The sequence below is a fragment of the Ambystoma mexicanum genome, unplaced genomic scaffold, assembly GCF_040938575.1.
Source record: "Ambystoma mexicanum isolate Mex_15411 unplaced genomic scaffold, UKY_AmexF1_1 Mex_scaf163, whole genome shotgun sequence".
NCBI lineage: Eukaryota > Metazoa > Chordata > Amphibia > Caudata > Ambystomatidae > Ambystoma > Ambystoma mexicanum.
In genome coordinates this window covers 1-20239 of record NW_027182395.1, presented here as the reverse complement: position 1 = coordinate 20239, position 20239 = coordinate 1, and the positions used below count along the sequence as shown (strand labels likewise).

The 20239-nt window shown below is 53.4% G+C and overlaps 25 non-coding genes across 25 annotated transcripts; all 25 read left to right on the top strand.

Annotated features, from left to right (window-relative positions):
- The first annotated feature begins 482 nt into the window (after positions 1-482).
- Positions 483-673, top strand: LOC138554590 (U2 spliceosomal RNA). Its single transcript, XR_011297587.1, has one exon. It is a non-coding gene; the product is annotated as a U2 spliceosomal RNA (small nuclear RNA).
- Positions 674-1296: 623 nt separating this feature from the next.
- LOC138554588 (U2 spliceosomal RNA) lies at positions 1297-1487 on the top strand. The gene has a single exon (XR_011297585.1). It is a non-coding gene; the product is annotated as a U2 spliceosomal RNA (small nuclear RNA).
- Positions 1488-2110: 623 nt separating this feature from the next.
- Positions 2111-2301, top strand: LOC138554587 (U2 spliceosomal RNA). The gene has a single exon (XR_011297584.1). It is a non-coding gene; the product is annotated as a U2 spliceosomal RNA (small nuclear RNA).
- A 623-nt stretch (positions 2302-2924) lies between these two features.
- On the top strand, positions 2925-3115 carry LOC138554585 (U2 spliceosomal RNA). The gene has a single exon (XR_011297583.1). It is a non-coding gene; the product is annotated as a U2 spliceosomal RNA (small nuclear RNA).
- A 623-nt stretch (positions 3116-3738) lies between these two features.
- Positions 3739-3929, top strand: LOC138554584 (U2 spliceosomal RNA). Its single transcript, XR_011297582.1, has one exon. It is a non-coding gene; the product is annotated as a U2 spliceosomal RNA (small nuclear RNA).
- Positions 3930-4555: 626 nt separating this feature from the next.
- Positions 4556-4746, top strand: LOC138554579 (U2 spliceosomal RNA). Its single transcript, XR_011297577.1, has one exon. It is a non-coding gene; the product is annotated as a U2 spliceosomal RNA (small nuclear RNA).
- A 626-nt stretch (positions 4747-5372) lies between these two features.
- On the top strand, positions 5373-5563 carry LOC138554567 (U2 spliceosomal RNA). Its single transcript, XR_011297566.1, has one exon. It is a non-coding gene; the product is annotated as a U2 spliceosomal RNA (small nuclear RNA).
- Positions 5564-6190: 627 nt separating this feature from the next.
- Positions 6191-6381, top strand: LOC138554556 (U2 spliceosomal RNA). The gene has a single exon (XR_011297555.1). It is a non-coding gene; the product is annotated as a U2 spliceosomal RNA (small nuclear RNA).
- A 624-nt stretch (positions 6382-7005) lies between these two features.
- Positions 7006-7196, top strand: LOC138554544 (U2 spliceosomal RNA). Its single transcript, XR_011297544.1, has one exon. It is a non-coding gene; the product is annotated as a U2 spliceosomal RNA (small nuclear RNA).
- A 624-nt stretch (positions 7197-7820) lies between these two features.
- LOC138554533 (U2 spliceosomal RNA) lies at positions 7821-8011 on the top strand. The gene has a single exon (XR_011297533.1). It is a non-coding gene; the product is annotated as a U2 spliceosomal RNA (small nuclear RNA).
- Positions 8012-8635: 624 nt separating this feature from the next.
- On the top strand, positions 8636-8826 carry LOC138554521 (U2 spliceosomal RNA). Its single transcript, XR_011297522.1, has one exon. It is a non-coding gene; the product is annotated as a U2 spliceosomal RNA (small nuclear RNA).
- A 623-nt stretch (positions 8827-9449) lies between these two features.
- On the top strand, positions 9450-9640 carry LOC138554509 (U2 spliceosomal RNA). Its single transcript, XR_011297510.1, has one exon. It is a non-coding gene; the product is annotated as a U2 spliceosomal RNA (small nuclear RNA).
- A 623-nt stretch (positions 9641-10263) lies between these two features.
- On the top strand, positions 10264-10454 carry LOC138554498 (U2 spliceosomal RNA). The gene has a single exon (XR_011297499.1). It is a non-coding gene; the product is annotated as a U2 spliceosomal RNA (small nuclear RNA).
- Positions 10455-11077: 623 nt separating this feature from the next.
- LOC138554487 (U2 spliceosomal RNA) lies at positions 11078-11268 on the top strand. Its single transcript, XR_011297488.1, has one exon. It is a non-coding gene; the product is annotated as a U2 spliceosomal RNA (small nuclear RNA).
- A 623-nt stretch (positions 11269-11891) lies between these two features.
- Positions 11892-12082, top strand: LOC138554476 (U2 spliceosomal RNA). Its single transcript, XR_011297477.1, has one exon. It is a non-coding gene; the product is annotated as a U2 spliceosomal RNA (small nuclear RNA).
- A 623-nt stretch (positions 12083-12705) lies between these two features.
- On the top strand, positions 12706-12896 carry LOC138554465 (U2 spliceosomal RNA). Its single transcript, XR_011297466.1, has one exon. It is a non-coding gene; the product is annotated as a U2 spliceosomal RNA (small nuclear RNA).
- A 627-nt stretch (positions 12897-13523) lies between these two features.
- Positions 13524-13714, top strand: LOC138554454 (U2 spliceosomal RNA). The gene has a single exon (XR_011297455.1). It is a non-coding gene; the product is annotated as a U2 spliceosomal RNA (small nuclear RNA).
- A 623-nt stretch (positions 13715-14337) lies between these two features.
- LOC138554443 (U2 spliceosomal RNA) lies at positions 14338-14528 on the top strand. The gene has a single exon (XR_011297444.1). It is a non-coding gene; the product is annotated as a U2 spliceosomal RNA (small nuclear RNA).
- A 623-nt stretch (positions 14529-15151) lies between these two features.
- On the top strand, positions 15152-15342 carry LOC138554432 (U2 spliceosomal RNA). Its single transcript, XR_011297433.1, has one exon. It is a non-coding gene; the product is annotated as a U2 spliceosomal RNA (small nuclear RNA).
- A 623-nt stretch (positions 15343-15965) lies between these two features.
- On the top strand, positions 15966-16156 carry LOC138554421 (U2 spliceosomal RNA). Its single transcript, XR_011297422.1, has one exon. It is a non-coding gene; the product is annotated as a U2 spliceosomal RNA (small nuclear RNA).
- A 623-nt stretch (positions 16157-16779) lies between these two features.
- Positions 16780-16970, top strand: LOC138554410 (U2 spliceosomal RNA). The gene has a single exon (XR_011297411.1). It is a non-coding gene; the product is annotated as a U2 spliceosomal RNA (small nuclear RNA).
- A 623-nt stretch (positions 16971-17593) lies between these two features.
- Positions 17594-17784, top strand: LOC138554611 (U2 spliceosomal RNA). The gene has a single exon (XR_011297608.1). It is a non-coding gene; the product is annotated as a U2 spliceosomal RNA (small nuclear RNA).
- A 623-nt stretch (positions 17785-18407) lies between these two features.
- On the top strand, positions 18408-18598 carry LOC138554600 (U2 spliceosomal RNA). Its single transcript, XR_011297597.1, has one exon. It is a non-coding gene; the product is annotated as a U2 spliceosomal RNA (small nuclear RNA).
- A 627-nt stretch (positions 18599-19225) lies between these two features.
- On the top strand, positions 19226-19416 carry LOC138554589 (U2 spliceosomal RNA). Its single transcript, XR_011297586.1, has one exon. It is a non-coding gene; the product is annotated as a U2 spliceosomal RNA (small nuclear RNA).
- A 623-nt stretch (positions 19417-20039) lies between these two features.
- LOC138554515 (U2 spliceosomal RNA) lies at positions 20040-20230 on the top strand. The gene has a single exon (XR_011297516.1). It is a non-coding gene; the product is annotated as a U2 spliceosomal RNA (small nuclear RNA).
- The last annotated feature ends 9 nt before the right edge of the window (positions 20231-20239 follow it).

Below are 20239 nucleotides of genomic sequence, written 5' to 3'. Positions count from 1 at the left end.
CTGCCCTTTTTGCTTGCTTTTCACAGGAGCTGCAAAGCAAGGCAAAGGAGCCAGCCAGCCAGCCAGCCAGCAGCACAAGGAGGAGATGGGGGACACTGTCCTTGCCCTGCCTCACCCCTGAAAGGCCCCGAACGGCCCCGAACGGCCAAGCCTTATCTGAGGGGGACGCACTTGGGGGAGCATCTCCTGGGCAGCTGAGGGTGACTTTCGGCCGCTAGGTGACGGGGCCAGTGCCAGGCCGGGCTGCAGCTTCTCTGGGTGGAGCTCTGCAGCCTGTGTCTGGCCGTCTCGCACCAGGCGCTGTGGGACCCATGGAAATCTTGGGGCGGAGCCATGCAAAATATGCTTACCATACCGCCGGGCATGCTGGTCATGCAAATGCTATTCTTGGCCGAGGAATCTGGGGCTCTGCCGCAGAGCGTTGCTCCGAGTCAGCAGGGGAGCTGCCGAGCAGCAGTCTTTCAGGCAAAGCTTTTGTGGGCATCGCTTCTCGGCCTTTTGGCTAAGATCAAGTGTAGTATCTGTTCTTATCAGTTTAATATCTGATACGTCCTCTATCTGGGGACCATATATTAAATTGATTTTTGGAACCGGGAGATGGAATGGGAGCTTGCTCTGTCCACTCCACGCATCAACTTGGTATTGCAGTACCTCCAGGACTGGTGCACTTCCCCACTTGGGGAAAACAATGCTGTGAAAAAGAAAGACTGAGCAATTCTTGAAAGAAGAGCACTTTGCAATATTTTTTTGTTTAAATGTGTTTTTTTTTTCCAGTGTTTCGGAAAAGGTGCTGTTGTGTCACGGGAGGAAAAAAAAGTCTGCCCTTTTTGCTTGCTTTTCACAGGAGCTGCAAAGCAAGGCAAAGGAGCCAGCCAGCCAGCCAGCAGCACAAGGAGGAGATGGGGGACACTGTCCTTGCCCTGCCTCACCCCTGAAAGGCCCCGAACGGCCCCGAACGGCCAAGCCTTATCTGAGGGGGACGCACTTGGGGGAGCATCTCCTGGGCAGCTGAGGGTGACTTTCGGCCGCTAGGTGACGGGGCCAGTGCCAGGCCGGGCTGCAGCTTCGCTGGGTGGAGCTCTGCAGCCTGTGTCTGGCCGTCTCGCACCAGGCGCTGTGGGACCCATGGAAATCTTGGGGCGGAGCCATGCAAAATATGCTTACCATACCGCCGGGCATGCTGGTCATGCAAATGCTATTCTTGGCCGAGGAATCTGGGGCTCTGCCGCAGAGCGTTGCTCCGAGTCAGCAGGGGAGCTGCCGAGCAGCAGTCTTTCAGGCAAAGCTTTTGTGAGCATCGCTTCTCGGCCTTTTGGCTAAGATCAAGTGTAGTATCTGTTCTTATCAGTTTAATATCTGATACGTCCTCTATCTGGGGACCATATATTAAATTGATTTTTGGAACCGGGAGATGGAATGGGAGCTTGCTCTGTCCACTCCACGCATCAACTTGGTATTGCAGTACCTCCAGGACTGGTGCACTTCCCCACTTGGGGAAAACAATGCTGTGAAAAAGAAAGACTGAGCAATTCTTGAAAGAAGAGCACTTTGCAATATTTTTTTGTTTAAATGTGTTTTTTTTTTCCAGTGTTTCGGAAAAGGTGCTGTTGTGTCACGGGAGGAAAAAAAAGTCTGCCCTTTTTGCTTGCTTTTCACAGGAGCTGCAAAGCAAGGCAAAGGAGCCAGCCAGCCAGCCAGCAGCACAAGGAGGAGATGGGGGACACTGTCCTTGCCCTGCCTCACCCCTGAAAGGCCCCGAACGGCCCCGAACGGCCAAGCCTTATCTGAGGGGGACGCACTTGGGGGAGCATCTCCTGGGCAGCTGAGGGTGACTTTCGGCCGCTAGGTGACGGGGCCAGTGCCAGGCCGGGCTGCAGCTTCTCTGGGTGGAGCTCTGCAGCCTGTGTCTGGCCGTCTCGCACCAGGCGCTGTGGGACCCATGGAAATCTTGGGGCGGAGCCATGCAAAATATGCTTACCATACCGCCGGGCATGCTGGTCATGCAAATGCTATTCTTGGCCGAGGAATCTGGGGCTCTGCCGCAGAGCGTTGCTCCGAGTCAGCAGGGGAGCTGCCGAGCAGCAGTCTTTCAGGCAAAGCTTTTGTGGGCATCGCTTCTCGGCCTTTTGGCTAAGATCAAGTGTAGTATCTGTTCTTATCAGTTTAATATCTGATACGTCCTCTATCTGGGGACCATATATTAAATTGATTTTTGGAACCGGGAGATGGAATGGGAGCTTGCTCTGTCCACTCCACGCATCAACTTGGTATTGCAGTACCTCCAGGACTGGTGCACTTCCCCACTTGGGGAAAACAATGCTGTGAAAAAGAAAGACTGAGCAATTCTTGAAAGAAGAGCACTTTGCAATATTTTTTTGTTTAAATGTGTTTTTTTTTTCCAGTGTTTCGGAAAAGGTGCTGTTGTGTCACGGGAGGAAAAAAAAGTCTGCCCTTTTTGCTTGCTTTTCACAGGAGCTGCAAAGCAAGGCAAAGGAGCCAGCCAGCCAGCCAGCAGCACAAGGAGGAGATGGGGGACACTGTCCTTGCCCTGCCTCACCCCTGAAAGGCCCCGAACGGCCCCGAACGGCCAAGCCTTATCTGAGGGGGACGCACTTGGGGGAGCATCTCCTGGGCAGCTGAGGGTGACTTTCGGCCGCTAGGTGACGGGGCCAGTGCCAGGCCGGGCTGCAGCTTCTCTGGGTGGAGCTCTGCAGCCTGTGTCTGGCCGTCTCGCACCAGGCGCTGTGGGACCCATGGAAATCTTGGGGCGGAGCCATGCAAAATATGCTTACCATACCGCCGGGCATGCTGGTCATGCAAATGCTATTCTTGGCCGAGGAATCTGGGGCTCTGCCGCAGAGCGTTGCTCCGAGTCAGCAGGGGAGCTGCCGAGCAGCAGTCTTTCAGGCAAAGCTTTTGTGGGCATCGCTTCTCGGCCTTTTGGCTAAGATCAAGTGTAGTATCTGTTCTTATCAGTTTAATATCTGATACGTCCTCTATCTGGGGACCATATATTAAATTGATTTTTGGAACCGGGAGATGGAATGGGAGCTTGCTCTGTCCACTCCACGCATCAACTTGGTATTGCAGTACCTCCAGGACTGGTGCACTTCCCCACTTGGGGAAAACAATGCTGTGAAAAAGAAAGACTGAGCAATTCTTGAAAGAAGAGCACTTTGCAATATTTTTTTGTTTAAATGTGTTTTTTTTTTCCAGTGTTTCGGAAAAGGTGCTGTTGTGTCACGGGAGGAAAAAAAAGTCTGCCCTTTTTGCTTGCTTTTCACAGGAGCTGCAAAGCAAGGCAAAGGAGCCAGCCAGCCAGCCAGCAGCACAAGGAGGAGATGGGGGACACTGTCCTTGCCCTGCCTCACCCCTGAAAGGCCCCGAACGGCCCCGAACGGCCAAGCCTTATCTGAGGGGGACGCACTTGGGGGAGCATCTCCTGGGCAGCTGAGGGTGACTTTCGGCCGCTAGGTGACGGGGCCAGTGCCAGGCCGGGCTGCAGCTTCTCTGGGTGGAGCTCTGCAGCCTGTGTCTGGCCGTCTCGCACCAGGCGCTGTGGGACCCATGGAAATCTTGGGGCGGAGCCATGCAAAATATGCTTACCATACCGCCGGGCATGCTGGTCATGCAAATGCTATTCTTGGCCGAGGAATCTGGGGCTCTGCCGCAGAGCGTTGCTCCGAGTCAGCAGGGGAGCTGCCGAGCAGCAGTCTTTCAGGCAAAGCTTTTGTGGGCATCGCTTCTCGGCCTTTTGGCTAAGATCAAGTGTAGTATCTGTTCTTATCAGTTTAATATCTGATACGTCCTCTATCTGGGGACCATATATTAAATTGATTTTTGGAACCGGGAGATGGAATGGGAGCTTGCTCTGTCCACTCCACGCATCAACTTGGTATTGCAGTACCTCCAGGACTGGTGCACTTCCCCACTTGGGGAAAACAATGAATGCTGTGAAAAAGAAAGACTGAGCAATTCTTGAAAGAAGAGCACTTTGCAATATTTTTTTGTTTAAATGTGTTTTTTTTTTCCAGTGTTTCGGAAAAGGTGCTGTTGTGTCACGGGAGGAAAAAAAAGTCTGCCCTTTTTGCTTGCTTTTCACAGGAGCTGCAAAGCAAGGCAAAGGAGCCAGCCAGCCAGCCAGCAGCACAAGGAGGAGATGGGGGACACTGTCCTTGCCTGCCTCACCCCTGAAAGGCCCCGAACGGCCCCGAACGGCCAAGCCTTATCTGAGGGGGACGCACTTGGGGGAGCATCTCCTGGGCAGCTGAGGGTGACTTTCGGCCGCTAGGTGACGGGGCCAGTGCCAGGCCGGGCTGCAGCTTCTCTGGGTGGAGCTCTGCAGCCTGTGTCTGGCCGTCTCGCACCAGGCGCTGTGGGACCCATGGAAATCTTGGGGCGGAGCCATGCAAAATATGCTTACCATACCGCCGGGCATGCTGGTCATGCAAATGCTATTCTTGGCCGAGGAATCTGGGGCTCTGCCGCAGAGCGTTGCTCCGAGTCAGCAGGGGAGCTGCCGAGCAGCAGTCTTTCAGGCAAAGCTTTTGTGGGCATCGCTTCTCGGCCTTTTGGCTAAGATCAAGTGTAGTATCTGTTCTTATCAGTTTAATATCTGATACGTCCTCTATCTGGGGACCATATATTAAATTGATTTTTGGAACCGGGAGATGGAATGGGAGCTTGCTCTGTCCACTCCACGCATCAACTTGGTATTGCAGTACCTCCAGGACTGGTGCACTTCCCCACTTGGGGAAAACAATGCTGTGAAAAAGAAAGACTGAGCAATTCTTGAAAGAAGAGCACTTTGCAATATTTTTTTGTTTAAATGTGTTTTTTTTTTCCAGTGTTTCGGAAAAGGTGCTGTTGTGTCACGGGAGGAAAAAAAAGTCTGCCCTTTTTGCTTGCTTTTCACAGGAGCTGCAAAGCAAGGCAAAGGAGCCAGCCAGCCAGCCAGCCAGCAGCACAAGGAGGAGATGGGGGACACTGTCCTTGCCCTGCCTCACCCCTGAAAGGCCCCGAACGGCCCCGAACGGCCAAGCCTTATCTGAGGGGACGCACTTGGGGGAGCATCTCCTGGGCAGCTGAGGGTGACTTTCGGCCGCTAGGTGACGGGGCCAGTGCCAGGCCGGGCTGCAGCTTGGCTGGGTGGAGCTCTGCAGCCTGTGTCTGGCCGTCTCGCACCAGGCGCTGTGGGACCCATGGAAATCTTGGGGCGGAGCCATGCAAAATATGCTTACCATACCGCCGGGCATGCTGGTCATGCAAATGCTATTCTTGGCCGAGGAATCTGGGGCTCTGCCGCAGAGCGTTGCTCCGAGTCAGCAGGGGAGCTGCCGAGCAGCAGTCTTTCAGGCAAAGCTTTTGTGGGCATCGCTTCTCGGCCTTTTGGCTAAGATCAAGTGTAGTATCTGTTCTTATCAGTTTAATATCTGATACGTCCTCTATCTGGGGACCATATATTAAATTGATTTTTGGAACCGGGAGATGGAATGGGAGCTTGCTCTGTCCACTCCACGCATCAACTTGGTATTGCAGTACCTCCAGGACTGGTGCACTTCCCCACTTGGGGAAAACAATGCTGTGAAAAAGAAAGACTGAGCAATTCTTGAAAGAAGAGCACTTTGCAATATTTTTTTGTTTAAATGTGTTTTTTTTTTCCAGTGTTTCGGAAAAGGTGCTGTTGTGTCACGGGAGGAAAAAAAAGTCTGCCCTTTTTGCTTGCTTTTCACAGGAGCTGCAAAGCAAGGCAAAGGAGCCAGCCAGCCAGCCAGCCAGCAGCACAAGGAGGAGATGGGGGACACTGTCCTTGCCCTGCCTCACCCCTGAAAGGCCCCGAACGGCCCCGAACGGCCAAGCCTTATCTGAGGGGGACGCACTTGGGGGAGCATCTCCTGGGCAGCTGAGGGTGACTTTCGGCCGCTAGGTGACGGGGCCAGTGCCAGGCCGGGCTGCAGCTTCTCTGGGTGGAGCTCTGCAGCCTGTGTCTGGCCGTCTCGCACCAGGCGCTGTGGGACCCATGGAAATCTTGGGGCGGAGCCATGCAAAATATGCTTACCATACCGCCGGGCATGCTGGTCATGCAAATGCTATTCTTGGCCGAGGAATCTGGGGCTCTGCCGCAGAGCGTTGCTCCGAGTCAGCAGGGGAGCTGCCGAGCAGCAGTCTTTCAGGCAAAGCTTTTGTGGGCATCGCTTCTCGGCCTTTTGGCTAAGATCAAGTGTAGTATCTGTTCTTATCAGTTTAATATCTGATACGTCCTCTATCTGGGGACCATATATTAAATTGATTTTTGGAACCGGGAGATGGAATGGGAGCTTGCTCTGTCCACTCCACGCATCAACTTGGTATTGCAGTACCTCCAGGACTGGTGCACTTCCCCACTTGGGGAAAACAATGCTGTGAAAAAGAAAGACTGAGCAATTCTTGAAAGAAGAGCACTTTGCAATATTTTTTTGTTTAAATGTGTTTTTTTTTTCCAGTGTTTCGGAAAAGGTGCTGTTGTGTCACGGGAGGAAAAAAAAGTCTGCCCTTTTTGCTTGCTTTTCACAGGAGCTGCAAAGCAAGGCAAAGGGAGCCAGCCAGCCAGCCAGCAGCACAAGGAGGAGATGGGGGACACTGTCCTTGCCCTGCCTCACCCCTGAAAGGCCCCGAACGGCCCCGAACGGCCAAGCCTTATCTGAGGGGGACGCACTTGGGGGAGCATCTCCTGGGCAGCTGAGGGTGACTTTCGGCCGCTAGGTGACGGGGCCAGTGCCAGGCCGGGCTGCAGCTTCTCTGGGTGGAGCTCTGCAGCCTGTGTCTGGCCGTCTCGCACCAGGCGCTGTGGGACCCATGGAAATCTTGGGGCGGAGCCATGCAAAATATGCTTACCATACCGCCGGGCATGCTGGTCATGCAAATGCTATTCTTGGCCGAGGAATCTGGGGCTCTGCCGCAGAGCGTTGCTCCGAGTCAGCAGGGGAGCTGCCGAGCAGCAGTCTTTCAGGCAAAGCTTTTGTGGGCATCGCTTCTCGGCCTTTTGGCTAAGATCAAGTGTAGTATCTGTTCTTATCAGTTTAATATCTGATACGTCCTCTATCTGGGGACCATATATTAAATTGATTTTTGGAACCGGGAGATGGAATGGGAGCTTGCTCTGTCCACTCCACGCATCAACTTGGTATTGCAGTACCTCCAGGACTGGTGCACTTCCCCACTTGGGGAAAACAATGCTGTGAAAAAGAAAGACTGAGCAATTCTTGAAAGAAGAGCACTTTGCAATATTTTTTTGTTTAAATGTGTTTTTTTTTTCCAGTGTTTCGGAAAAGGTGCTGTTGTGTCACGGGAGGAAAAAAAAGTCTGCCCTTTTTGCTTGCTTTTCACAGGAGCTGCAAAGCAAGGCAAAGGAGCCAGCCAGCCAGCCAGCAGCACAAGGAGGAGATGGGGGACACTGTCCTTGCCCTGCCTCACCCCTGAAAGGCCCCGAACGGCCCCGAACGGCCAAGCCTTATCTGAGGGGGACGCACTTGGGGGAGCATCTCCTGGGCAGCTGAGGGTGACTTTCGGCCGCTAGGTGACGGGGCCAGTGGCCAGGCCGGGCTGCAGCTTCTCTGGGTGGAGCTCTGCAGCCTGTGTCTGGCCGTCTCGCACCAGGCGCTGTGGGACCCATGGAAATCTTGGGGCGGAGCCATGCAAAATATGCTTACCATACCGCCGGGCATGCTGGTCATGCAAATGCTATTCTTGGCCGAGGAATCTGGGGCTCTGCCGCAGAGCGTTGCTCCGAGTCAGCAGGGGAGCTGCCGAGCAGCAGTCTTTCAGGCAAAGCTTTTGTGGGCATCGCTTCTCGGCCTTTTGGCTAAGATCAAGTGTAGTATCTGTTCTTATCAGTTTAATATCTGATACGTCCTCTATCTGGGGACCATATATTAAATTGATTTTTGGAACCGGGAGATGGAATGGGAGCTTGCTCTGTCCACTCCACGCATCAACTTGGTATTGCAGTACCTCCAGGACTGGTGCACTTCCCCACTTGGGGAAAACAATGCTGTGAAAAAGAAAGACTGAGCAATTCTTGAAAGAAGAGCACTTTGCAATATTTTTTTGTTTAAATGTGTTTTTTTTTTCCAGTGTTTCGGAAAAGGTGCTGTTGTGTCACGGGAGGAAAAAAAAGTCTGCCCTTTTTGCTTGCTTTTCACAGGAGCTGCAAAGCAAGGCAAAGGAGCCAGCCAGCCAGCCAGCAGCAGCAAGGAGGAGATGGGGGACACTGTCCTTGCCCTGCCTCACCCCTGAAAGGCCCCGAACGGCCCCGAACGGCCAAGCCTTATCTGAGGGGGACGCACTTGGGGGAGCATCTCCTGGGCAGCTGAGGGTGACTTTCGGCCGCTAGGTGACGGGGCCAGTGCCAGGCCGGGCTGCAGCTTCTCTGGGTGGAGCTCTGCAGCCTGTGTCTGGCCGTCTCGCACCAGGCGCTGTGGGACCCATGGAAATCTTGGGGCGGAGCCATGCAAAATATGCTTACCATACCGCCGGGCATGCTGGTCATGCAAATGCTATTCTTGGCCGAGGAATCTGGGGCTCTGCCGCAGAGCGTTGCTCCGAGTCAGCAGGGGAGCTGCCGAGCAGCAGTCTTTCAGGCAAAGCTTTTGTGGGCATCGCTTCTCGGCCTTTTGGCTAAGATCAAGTGTAGTATCTGTTCTTATCAGTTTAATATCTGATACGTCCTCTATCTGGGGACCATATATTAAATTGATTTTTGGAACCGGGAGATGGAATGGGAGCTTGCTCTGTCCACTCCACGCATCAACTTGGTATTGCAGTACCTCCAGGACTGGTGCACTTCCCCACTTGGGGAAAACAATGCTGTGAAAAAGAAAGACTGAGCAATTCTTGAAAGAAGAGCACTTTGCAATATTTTTTTGTTTAAATGTGTTTTTTTTTTCCAGTGTTTCGGAAAAGGTGCTGTTGTGTCACGGGAGGAAAAAAAAGTCTGCCCTTTTTGCTTGCTTTTCACAGGAGCTGCAAAGCAAGGCAAAGGAGCCAGCCAGCCAGCCAGCAGCACAAGGAGGAGATGGGGGACACTGTCCTTGCCCTGCCTCACCCCTGAAAGGCCCCGAACGGCCCCGAACGGCCAAGCCTTATCTGAGGGGGACGCACTTGGGGGAGCATCTCCTGGGCAGCTGAGGGTGACTTTCGGCCGCTAGGTGACGGGGCCAGTGCCAGGCCGGGCTGCAGCTTCTCTGGGTGGAGCTCTGCAGCCTGTGTCTGGCCGTCTCGCACCAGGCGCTGTGGGACCCATGGAAATCTTGGGGCGGAGCCATGCAAAATATGCTTACCATACCGCCGGGCATGCTGGTCATGCAAATGCTATTCTTGGCCGAGGAATCTGGGGCTCTGCCGCAGAGCGTTGCTCCGAGTCAGCAGGGGAGCTGCCGAGCAGCAGTCTTTCAGGCAAAGCTTTTGTGGGCATCGCTTCTCGGCCTTTTGGCTAAGATCAAGTGTAGTATCTGTTCTTATCAGTTTAATATCTGATACGTCCTCTATCTGGGGACCATATATTAAATTGATTTTTGGAACCGGGAGATGGAATGGGAGCTTGCTCTGTCCACTCCACGCATCAACTTGGTATTGCAGTACCTCCAGGACTGGTGCACTTCCCCACTTGGGGAAAACAATGCTGTGAAAAAGAAAGACTGAGCAATTCTTGAAAGAAGAGCACTTTGCAATATTTTTTTGTTTAAATGTGTTTTTTTTTTCCAGTGTTTCGGAAAAGGTGCTGTTGTGTCACGGGAGGAAAAAAAAGTCTGCCCTTTTTGCTTGCTTTTCACAGGAGCTGCAAAGCAAGGCAAAGGAGCCAGCCAGCCAGCCAGCAGCACAAGGAGGAGATGGGGGACACTGTCCTTGCCCTGCCTCACCCCTGAAAGGCCCCGAACGGCCCCGAACGGCCAAGCCTTATCTGAGGGGGACGCACTTGGGGGAGCATCTCCTGGGCAGCTGAGGGTGACTTTCGGCCGCTAGGTGACGGGGCCAGTGCCAGGCCGGGCTGCAGCTTCTCTGGGTGGAGCTCTGCAGCCTGTGTCTGGCCGTCTCGCACCAGGCGCTGTGGGACCCATGGAAATCTTGGGGCGGAGCCATGCAAAATATGCTTACCATACCGCCGGGCATGCTGGTCATGCAAATGCTATTCTTGGCCGAGGAATCTGGGGCTCTGCCGCAGAGCGTTGCTCCGAGTCAGCAGGGGAGCTGCCGAGCAGCAGTCTTTCAGGCAAAGCTTTTGTGGGCATCGCTTCTCGGCCTTTTGGCTAAGATCAAGTGTAGTATCTGTTCTTATCAGTTTAATATCTGATACGTCCTCTATCTGGGGACCATATATTAAATTGATTTTTGGAACCGGGAGATGGAATGGGAGCTTGCTCTGTCCACTCCACGCATCAACTTGGTATTGCAGTACCTCCAGGACTGGTGCACTTCCCCACTTGGGGAAAACAATGCTGTGAAAAAGAAAGACTGAGCAATTCTTGAAAGAAGAGCACTTTGCAATATTTTTTTGTTTAAATGTGTTTTTTTTTTCCAGTGTTTCGGAAAAGGTGCTGTTGTGTCACGGGAGGAAAAAAAAGTCTGCCCTTTTTGCTTGCTTTTCACAGGAGCTGCAAAGCAAGGCAAAGGAGCCAGCCAGCCAGCCAGCAGCACAAGGAGGAGATGGGGGACACTGTCCTTGCCCTGCCTCACCCCTGAAAGGCCCCGAACGGCCCCGAACGGCCAAGCCTTATCTGAGGGGGACGCACTTGGGGGAGCATCTCCTGGGCAGCTGAGGGTGACTTTCGGCCGCTAGGTGACGGGGCCAGTGCCAGGCCGGGCTGCAGCTTCTCTGGGTGGAGCTCTGCAGCCTGTGTCTGGCCGTCTCGCACCAGGCGCTGTGGGACCCATGGAAATCTTGGGGCGGAGCCATGCAAAATATGCTTACCATACCGCCGGGCATGCTGGTCATGCAAATGCTATTCTTGGCCGAGGAATCTGGGGCTCTGCCGCAGAGCGTTGCTCCGAGTCAGCAGGGGAGCTGCCGAGCAGCAGTCTTTCAGGCAAAGCTTTTGTGGGCATCGCTTCTCGGCCTTTTGGCTAAGATCAAGTGTAGTATCTGTTCTTATCAGTTTAATATCTGATACGTCCTCTATCTGGGGACCATATATTAAATTGATTTTTGGAACCGGGAGATGGAATGGGAGCTTGCTCTGTCCACTCCACGCATCAACTTGGTATTGCAGTACCTCCAGGACTGGTGCACTTCCCCACTTGGGGAAAACAATGCTGTGAAAAAGAAAGACTGAGCAATTCTTGAAAGAAGAGCACTTTGCAATATTTTTTTGTTTAAATGTGTTTTTTTTTTCCAGTGTTTCGGAAAAGGTGCTGTTGTGTCACGGGAGGAAAAAAAAGTCTGCCCTTTTTGCTTGCTTTTCACAGGAGCTGCAAAGCAAGGCAAAGGAGCCAGCCAGCCAGCCAGCAGCACAAGGAGGAGATGGGGGACACTGTCCTTGCCCTGCCTCACCCCTGAAAGGCCCCGAACGGCCCCGAACGGCCAAGCCTTATCTGAGGGGGACGCACTTGGGGGAGCATCTCCTGGGCAGCTGAGGGTGACTTTCGGCCGCTAGGTGACGGGGCCAGTGCCAGGCCGGGCTGCAGCTTCTCTGGGTGGAGCTCTGCAGCCTGTGTCTGGCCGTCTCGCACCAGGCGCTGTGGGACCCATGGAAATCTTGGGGCGGAGCCATGCAAAATATGCTTACCATACCGCCGGGCATGCTGGTCATGCAAATGCTATTCTTGGCCGAGGAATCTGGGGCTCTGCCGCAGAGCGTTGCTCCGAGTCAGCAGGGGAGCTGCCGAGCAGCAGTCTTTCAGGCAAAGCTTTTGTGGGCATCGCTTCTCGGCCTTTTGGCTAAGATCAAGTGTAGTATCTGTTCTTATCAGTTTAATATCTGATACGTCCTCTATCTGGGGACCATATATTAAATTGATTTTTGGAACCGGGAGATGGAATGGGAGCTTGCTCTGTCCACTCCACGCATCAACTTGGTATTGCAGTACCTCCAGGACTGGTGCACTTCCCCACTTGGGGAAAACAATGCTGTGAAAAAGAAAGACTGAGCAATTCTTGAAAGAAGAGCACTTTGCAATATTTTTTTGTTTAAATGTGTTTTTTTTTTCCAGTGTTTCGGAAAAGGTGCTGTTGTGTCACGGGAGGAAAAAAAAGTCTGCCCTTTTTGCTTGCTTTTCACAGGAGCTGCAAAGCAAGGCAAAGGAGCCAGCCAGCCAGCCAGCAGCACAAGGAGGAGATGGGGGACACTGTCCTTGCCCTGCCTCACCCCTGAAAGGCCCCGAACGGCCCCGAACGGCCAAGCCTTATCTGAGGGGGACGCACTTGGGGGAGCATCTCCTGGGCAGCTGAGGGTGACTTTCGGCCGCTAGGTGACGGGGCCAGTGCCAGGCCGGGCTGCAGCTTCTCTGGGTGGAGCTCTGCAGCCTGTGTCTGGCCGTCTCGCACCAGGCGCTGTGGGACCCATGGAAATCTTGGGGCGGAGCCATGCAAAATATGCTTACCATACCGCCGGGCATGCTGGTCATGCAAATGCTATTCTTGGCCGAGGAATCTGGGGCTCTGCCGCAGAGCGTTGCTCCGAGTCAGCAGGGGAGCTGCCGAGCAGCAGTCTTTCAGGCAAAGCTTTTGTGGGCATCGCTTCTCGGCCTTTTGGCTAAGATCAAGTGTAGTATCTGTTCTTATCAGTTTAATATCTGATACGTCCTCTATCTGGGGACCATATATTAAATTGATTTTTGGAACCGGGAGATGGAATGGGAGCTTGCTCTGTCCACTCCACGCATCAACTTGGTATTGCAGTACCTCCAGGACTGGTGCACTTCCCCACTTGGGGAAAACAATGCTGTGAAAAAGAAAGACTGAGCAATTCTTGAAAGAAGAGCACTTTGCAATATTTTTTTGTTTAAATGTGTTTTTTTTTTCCAGTGTTTCGGAAAAGGTGCTGTTGTGTCACGGGAGGAAAAAAAAGTCTGCCCTTTTTGCTTGCTTTTCACAGGAGCTGCAAAGCAAGGCAAAGGAGCCAGCCAGCCAGCCAGCCAGCAGCACAAGGAGGAGATGGGGGACACTGTCCTTGCCCTGCCTCACCCCTGAAAGGCCCCGAACGGCCCCGAACGGCCAAGCCTTATCTGAGGGGGACGCACTTGGGGGAGCATCTCCTGGGCAGCTGAGGGTGACTTTCGGCCGCTAGGTGACGGGGCCAGTGCCAGGCCGGGCTGCAGCTTCTCTGGGTGGAGCTCTGCAGCCTGTGTCTGGCCGTCTCGCACCAGGCGCTGTGGGACCCATGGAAATCTTGGGGCGGAGCCATGCAAAATATGCTTACCATACCGCCGGGCATGCTGGTCATGCAAATGCTATTCTTGGCCGAGGAATCTGGGGCTCTGCCGCAGAGCGTTGCTCCGAGTCAGCAGGGGAGCTGCCGAGCAGCAGTCTTTCAGGCAAAGCTTTTGTGGGCATCGCTTCTCGGCCTTTTGGCTAAGATCAAGTGTAGTATCTGTTCTTATCAGTTTAATATCTGATACGTCCTCTATCTGGGGACCATATATTAAATTGATTTTTGGAACCGGGAGATGGAATGGGAGCTTGCTCTGTCCACTCCACGCATCAACTTGGTATTGCAGTACCTCCAGGACTGGTGCACTTCCCCACTTGGGGAAAACAATGCTGTGAAAAAGAAAGACTGAGCAATTCTTGAAAGAAGAGCACTTTGCAATATTTTTTTGTTTAAATGTGTTTTTTTTTTCCAGTGTTTCGGAAAAGGTGCTGTTGTGTCACGGGAGGAAAAAAAAGTCTGCCCTTTTTGCTTGCTTTTCACAGGAGCTGCAAAGCAAGGCAAAGGAGCCAGCCAGCCAGCCAGCAGCACAAGGAGGAGATGGGGGACACTGTCCTTGCCCTGCCTCACCCCTGAAAGGCCCCGAACGGCCCCGAACGGCCAAGCCTTATCTGAGGGGGACGCACTTGGGGGAGCATCTCCTGGGCAGCTGAGGGTGACTTTCGGCCGCTAGGTGACGGGGCCAGTGCCAGGCCGGGCTGCAGCTTCTCTGGGTGGAGCTCTGCAGCCTGTGTCTGGCCGTCTCGCACCAGGCGCTGTGGGACCCATGGAAATCTTGGGGCGGAGCCATGCAAAATATGCTTACCATACCGCCGGGCATGCTGGTCATGCAAATGCTATTCTTGGCCGAGGAATCTGGGGCTCTGCCGCAGAGCGTTGCTCCGAGTCAGCAGGGGAGCTGCCGAGCAGCAGTCTTTCAGGCAAAGCTTTTGTGGGCATCGCTTCTCGGCCTTTTGGCTAAGATCAAGTGTAGTATCTGTTCTTATCAGTTTAATATCTGATACGTCCTCTATCTGGGGACCATATATTAAATTGATTTTTGGAACCGGGAGATGGAATGGGAGCTTGCTCTGTCCACTCCACGCATCAACTTGGTATTGCAGTACCTCCAGGACTGGTGCACTTCCCCACTTGGGGAAAACAATGCTGTGAAAAAGAAAGACTGAGCAATTCTTGAAAGAAGAGCACTTTGCAATATTTTTTTGTTTAAATGTGTTTTTTTTTTCCAGTGTTTCGGAAAAGGTGCTGTTGTGTCACGGGAGGAAAAAAAAGTCTGCCCTTTTTGCTTGCTTTTCACAGGAGCTGCAAAGCAAGGCAAAGGAGCCAGCCAGCCAGCCAGCAGCACAAGGAGGAGATGGGGGACACTGTCCTTGCCCTGCCTCACCCCTGAAAGGCCCCGAACGGCCCCGAACGGCCAAGCCTTATCTGAGGGGGACGCACTTGGGGGAGCATCTCCTGGGCAGCTGAGGGTGACTTTCGGCCGCTAGGTGACGGGGCCAGTGCCAGGCCGGGCTGCAGCTTCTCTGGGTGGAGCTCTGCAGCCTGTGTCTGGCCGTCTCGCACCAGGCGCTGTGGGACCCATGGAAATCTTGGGGCGGAGCCATGCAAAATATGCTTACCATACCGCCGGGCATGCTGGTCATGCAAATGCTATTCTTGGCCGAGGAATCTGGGGCTCTGCCGCAGAGCGTTGCTCCGAGTCAGCAGGGGAGCTGCCGAGCAGCAGTCTTTCAGGCAAAGCTTTTGTGGGCATCGCTTCTCGGCCTTTTGGCTAAGATCAAGTGTAGTATCTGTTCTTATCAGTTTAATATCTGATACGTCCTCTATCTGGGGACCATATATTAAATTGATTTTTGGAACCGGGAGATGGAATGGGAGCTTGCTCTGTCCACTCCACGCATCAACTTGGTATTGCAGTACCTCCAGGACTGGTGCACTTCCCCACTTGGGGAAAACAATGCTGTGAAAAAGAAAGACTGAGCAATTCTTGAAAGAAGAGCACTTTGCAATATTTTTTTGTTTAAATGTGTTTTTTTTTTCCAGTGTTTCGGAAAAGGTGCTGTTGTGTCACGGGAGGAAAAAAAAGTCTGCCCTTTTTGCTTGCTTTTCACAGGAGCTGCAAAGCAAGGCAAAGGAGCCAGCCAGCCAGCCAGCAGCACAAGGAGGAGATGGGGGACACTGTCCTTGCCCTGCCTCACCCCTGAAAGGCCCCGAACGGCCCCGAACGGCCAAGCCTTATCTGAGGGGGACGCACTTGGGGGAGCATCTCCTGGGCAGCTGAGGGTGACTTTCGGCCGCTAGGTGACGGGGCCAGTGCCAGGCCGGGCTGCAGCTTCGCTGGGTGGAGCTCTGCAGCCTGTGTCTGGCCGTCTCGCACCAGGCGCTGTGGGACCCATGGAAATCTTGGGGCGGAGCCATGCAAAATATGCTTACCATACCGCCGGGCATGCTGGTCATGCAAATGCTATTCTTGGCCGAGGAATCTGGGGCTCTGCCGCAGAGCGTTGCTCCGAGTCAGCAGGGGAGCTGCCGAGCAGCAGTCTTTCAGGCAAAGCTTTTGTGGGCATCGCTTCTCGGCCTTTTGGCTAAGATCAAGTGTAGTATCTGTTCTTATCAGTTTAATATCTGATACGTCCTCTATCTGGGGACCATATATTAAATTGATTTTTGGAACCGGGAGATGGAATGGGAGCTTGCTCTGTCCACTCCACGCATCAACTTGGTATTGCAGTACCTCCAGGACTGGTGCACTTCCCCACTTGGGGAAAACAATGCTGTGAAAAAGAAAGACTGAGCAATTCTTGAAAGAAGAGCACTTTGCAATATTTTTTTGTTTAAATGTGTTTTTTTTTTCCAGTGTTTCGGAAAAGGTGCTGTTGTGTCACGGGAGGAAAAAAAAGTCTGCCCTTTTTGCTTGCTTTTCACAGGAGCTGCAAAGCAAGGCAAAGGAGCCAGCCAGCCAGCCAGCAGCACAAGGAGGAGATGGGGGACACTGTCCTTGCCCTGCCTCACCCCTGAAAGGCCCCGAACGGCCCCGAACGGCCAAGCCTTATCTGAGGGGGACGCACTTGGGGGAGCATCTCCTGGGCAGCTGAGGGTGACTTTCGGCCGCTAGGTGACGGGGCCAGTGCCAGGCCGGGCTGCAGCTTCTCTGGGTGGAGCTCTGCAGCCTGTGTCTGGCCGTCTCGCACCAGGCGCTGTGGGACCCATGGAAATCTTGGGGCGGAGCCATGCAAAATATGCTTACCATACCGCCGGGCATGCTGGTCATGCAAATGCTATTCTTGGCCGAGGAATCTGGGGCTCTGCCGCAGAGCGTTGCTCCGAGTCAGCAGGGGAGCTGCCGAGCAGCAGTCTTTCAGGCAAAGCTTTTGTGGGCATCGCTTCTCGGCCTTTTGGCTAAGATCAAGTGTAGTATCTGTTCTTATCAGTTTAATATCTGATACGTCCTCTATCTGGGGACCATATATTAAATTGATTTTTGGAACCGGGAGATGGAATGGGAGCTTGCTCTGTCCACTCCACGCATCAACTTGGTATTGCAGTACCTCCAGGACTGGTGCACTTCCCCACTTGGGGAAAACAATGCTGTGAAAAAGAAAGACTGAGCAATTCTTGAAAGAAGAGCACTTTGCAATATTTTTTTGTTTAAATGTGTTTTTTTTTTCCAGTGTTTCGGAAAAGGTGCTGTTGTGTCACGGGAGGAAAAAAAAGTCTGCCCTTTTTGCTTGCTTTTCACAGGAGCTGCAAAGCAAGGCAAAGGAGCCAGCCAGCCAGCCAGCAGCACAAGGAGGAGATGGGGGACACTGTCCTTGCCCTGCCTCACCCCTGAAAGGCCCCGAACGGCCCCGAACGGCCAAGCCTTATCTGAGGGGGACGCACTTGGGGGAGCATCTCCTGGGCAGCTGAGGGTGACTTTCGGCCGCTAGGTGACGGGGCCAGTGCCAGGCCGGGCTGCAGCTTCTCTGGGTGGAGCTCTGCAGCCTGTGTCTGGCCGTCTCGCACCAGGCGCTGTGGGACCCATGGAAATCTTGGGGCGGAGCCATGCAAAATATGCTTACCATACCGCCGGGCATGCTGGTCATGCAAATGCTATTCTTGGCCGAGGAATCTGGGGCTCTGCCGCAGAGCGTTGCTCCGAGTCAGCAGGGGAGCTGCCGAGCAGCAGTCTTTCAGGCAAAGCTTTTGTGGGCATCGCTTCTCGGCCTTTTGGCTAAGATCAAGTGTAGTATCTGTTCTTATCAGTTTAATATCTGATACGTCCTCTATCTGGGGACCATATATTAAATTGATTTTTGGAACCGGGAGATGGAATGGGAGCTTGCTCTGTCCACTCCACGCATCAACTTGGTATTGCAGTACCTCCAGGACTGGTGCACTTCCCCACTTGGGGAAAACAATGCTGTGAAAAAGAAAGACTGAGCAATTCTTGAAAGAAGAGCACTTTGCAATATTTTTTTGTTTAAATGTGTTTTTTTTTTCCAGTGTTTCGGAAAAGGTGCTGTTGTGTCACGGGAGGAAAAAAAAGTCTGCCCTTTTTGCTTGCTTTTCACAGGAGCTGCAAAGCAAGGCAAAGGAGCCAGCCAGCCAGCCAGCAGCACAAGGAGGAGATGGGGGACACTGTCCTTGCCCTGCCTCACCCCTGAAAGGCCCCGAACGGCCCCGAACGGCCAAGCCTTATCTGAGGGGGACGCACTTGGGGGAGCATCTCCTGGGCAGCTGAGGGTGACTTTCGGCCGCTAGGTGACGGGGCCAGTGCCAGGCCGGGCTGCAGCTTCTCTGGGTGGAGCTCTGCAGCCTGTGTCTGGCCGTCTCGCACCAGGCGCTGTGGGACCCATGGAAATCTTGGGGCGGAGCCATGCAAAATATGCTTACCATACCGCCGGGCATGCTGGTCATGCAAATGCTATTCTTGGCCGAGGAATCTGGGGCTCTGCCGCAGAGCGTTGCTCCGAGTCAGCAGGGGAGCTGCCGAGCAGCAGTCTTTCAGGCAAAGCTTTTGTGGGCATCGCTTCTCGGCCTTTTGGCTAAGATCAAGTGTAGTATCTGTTCTTATCAGTTTAATATCTGATACGTCCTCTATCTGGGGACCATATATTAAATTGATTTTTGGAACCGGGAGATGGAATGGGAGCTTGCTCTGTCCACTCCACGCATCAACTTGGTATTGCAGTACCTCCAGGACTGGTGCACTTCCCCACTTGGGGAAAACAATGCTGTGAAAAAGAAAGACTGAGCAATTCTTGAAAGAAGAGCACTTTGCAATATTTTTTTGTTTAAATGTGTTTTTTTTTTCCAGTGTTTCGGAAAAGGTGCTGTTGTGTCACGGGAGGAAAAAAAAGTCTGCCCTTTTTGCTTGCTTTTCACAGGAGCTGCAAAGCAAGGCAAAGGAGCCAGCCAGCCAGCCAGCCAGCAGCACAAGGAGGAGATGGGGGACACTGTCCTTGCCCTGCCTCACCCCTGAAAGGCCCCGAACGGCCCCGAACGGCCAAGCCTTATCTGAGGGGGACGCACTTGGGGGAGCATCTCCTGGGCAGCTGAGGGTGACTTTCGGCCGCTAGGTGACGGGGCCAGTGCCAGGCCGGGCTGCAGCTTCTCTGGGTGGAGCTCTGCAGCCTGTGTCTGGCCGTCTCGCACCAGGCGCTGTGGGACCCATGGAAATCTTGGGGCGGAGCCATGCAAAATATGCTTACCATACCGCCGGGCATGCTGGTCATGCAAATGCTATTCTTGGCCGAGGAATCTGGGGCTCTGCCGCAGAGCGTTGCTCCGAGTCAGCAGGGGAGCTGCCGAGCAGCAGTCTTTCAGGCAAAGCTTTTGTGGGCATCGCTTCTCGGCCTTTTGGCTAAGATCAAGTGTAGTATCTGTTCTTATCAGTTTAATATCTGATACGTCCTCTATCTGGGGACCATATATTAAATTGATTTTTGGAACCGGGAGATGGAATGGGAGCTTGCTCTGTCCACTCCACGCATCAACTTGGTATTGCAGTACCTCCAGGACTGGTGCACTTCCCCACTTGGGGAAAACAATGCTGTGAAAAAGAAAGACTGAGCAATTCTTGAAAGAAGAGCACTTTGCAATATTTTTTTGTTTAAATGTGTTTTTTTTTTCCAGTGTTTCGGAAAAGGTGCTGTTGTGTCACGGGAGGAAAAAAAAGTCTGCCCTTTTTGCTTGCTTTTCACAGGAGCTGCAAAGCAAGGCAAAGGAGCCAGCCAGCCAGCCAGCAGCACAAGGAGGAGATGGGGGACACTGTCCTTGCCCTGCCTCACCCCTGAAAGGCCCCGAACGGCCCCGAACGGCCAAGCCTTATCTGAGGGGGACGCACTTGGGGGAGCATCTCCTGGGCAGCTGAGGGTGACTTTCGGCCGCTAGGTGACGGGGCCAGTGCCAGGCCGGGCTGCAGCTTCTCTGGGTGGAGCTCTGCAGCCTGTGTCTGGCCGTCTCGCACCAGGCGCTGTGGGACCCATGGAAATCTTGGGGCGGAGCCATGCAAAATATGCTTACCATACCGCCGGGCATGCTGGTCATGCAAATGCTATTCTTGGCCGAGGAATCTGGGGCTCTGCCGCAGAGCGTTGCTCCGAGTCAGCAGGGGAGCTGCCGAGCAGCAGTCTTTCAGGCAAAGCTTTTGTGGGCATCGCTTCTCGGCCTTTTGGCTAAGATCAAGTGTAGTATCTGTTCTTATCAGTTTAATATCTGATACGTCCTCTATCTGGGGACCATATATTAAATTGATTTTTGGAACCGGGAGATGGAATGGGAGCTTGCTCTGTCCACTCCACGCATCAACTTGGTATTGCAGTACCTCCAGGACTGGTGCACTTCCCCACTTGGGG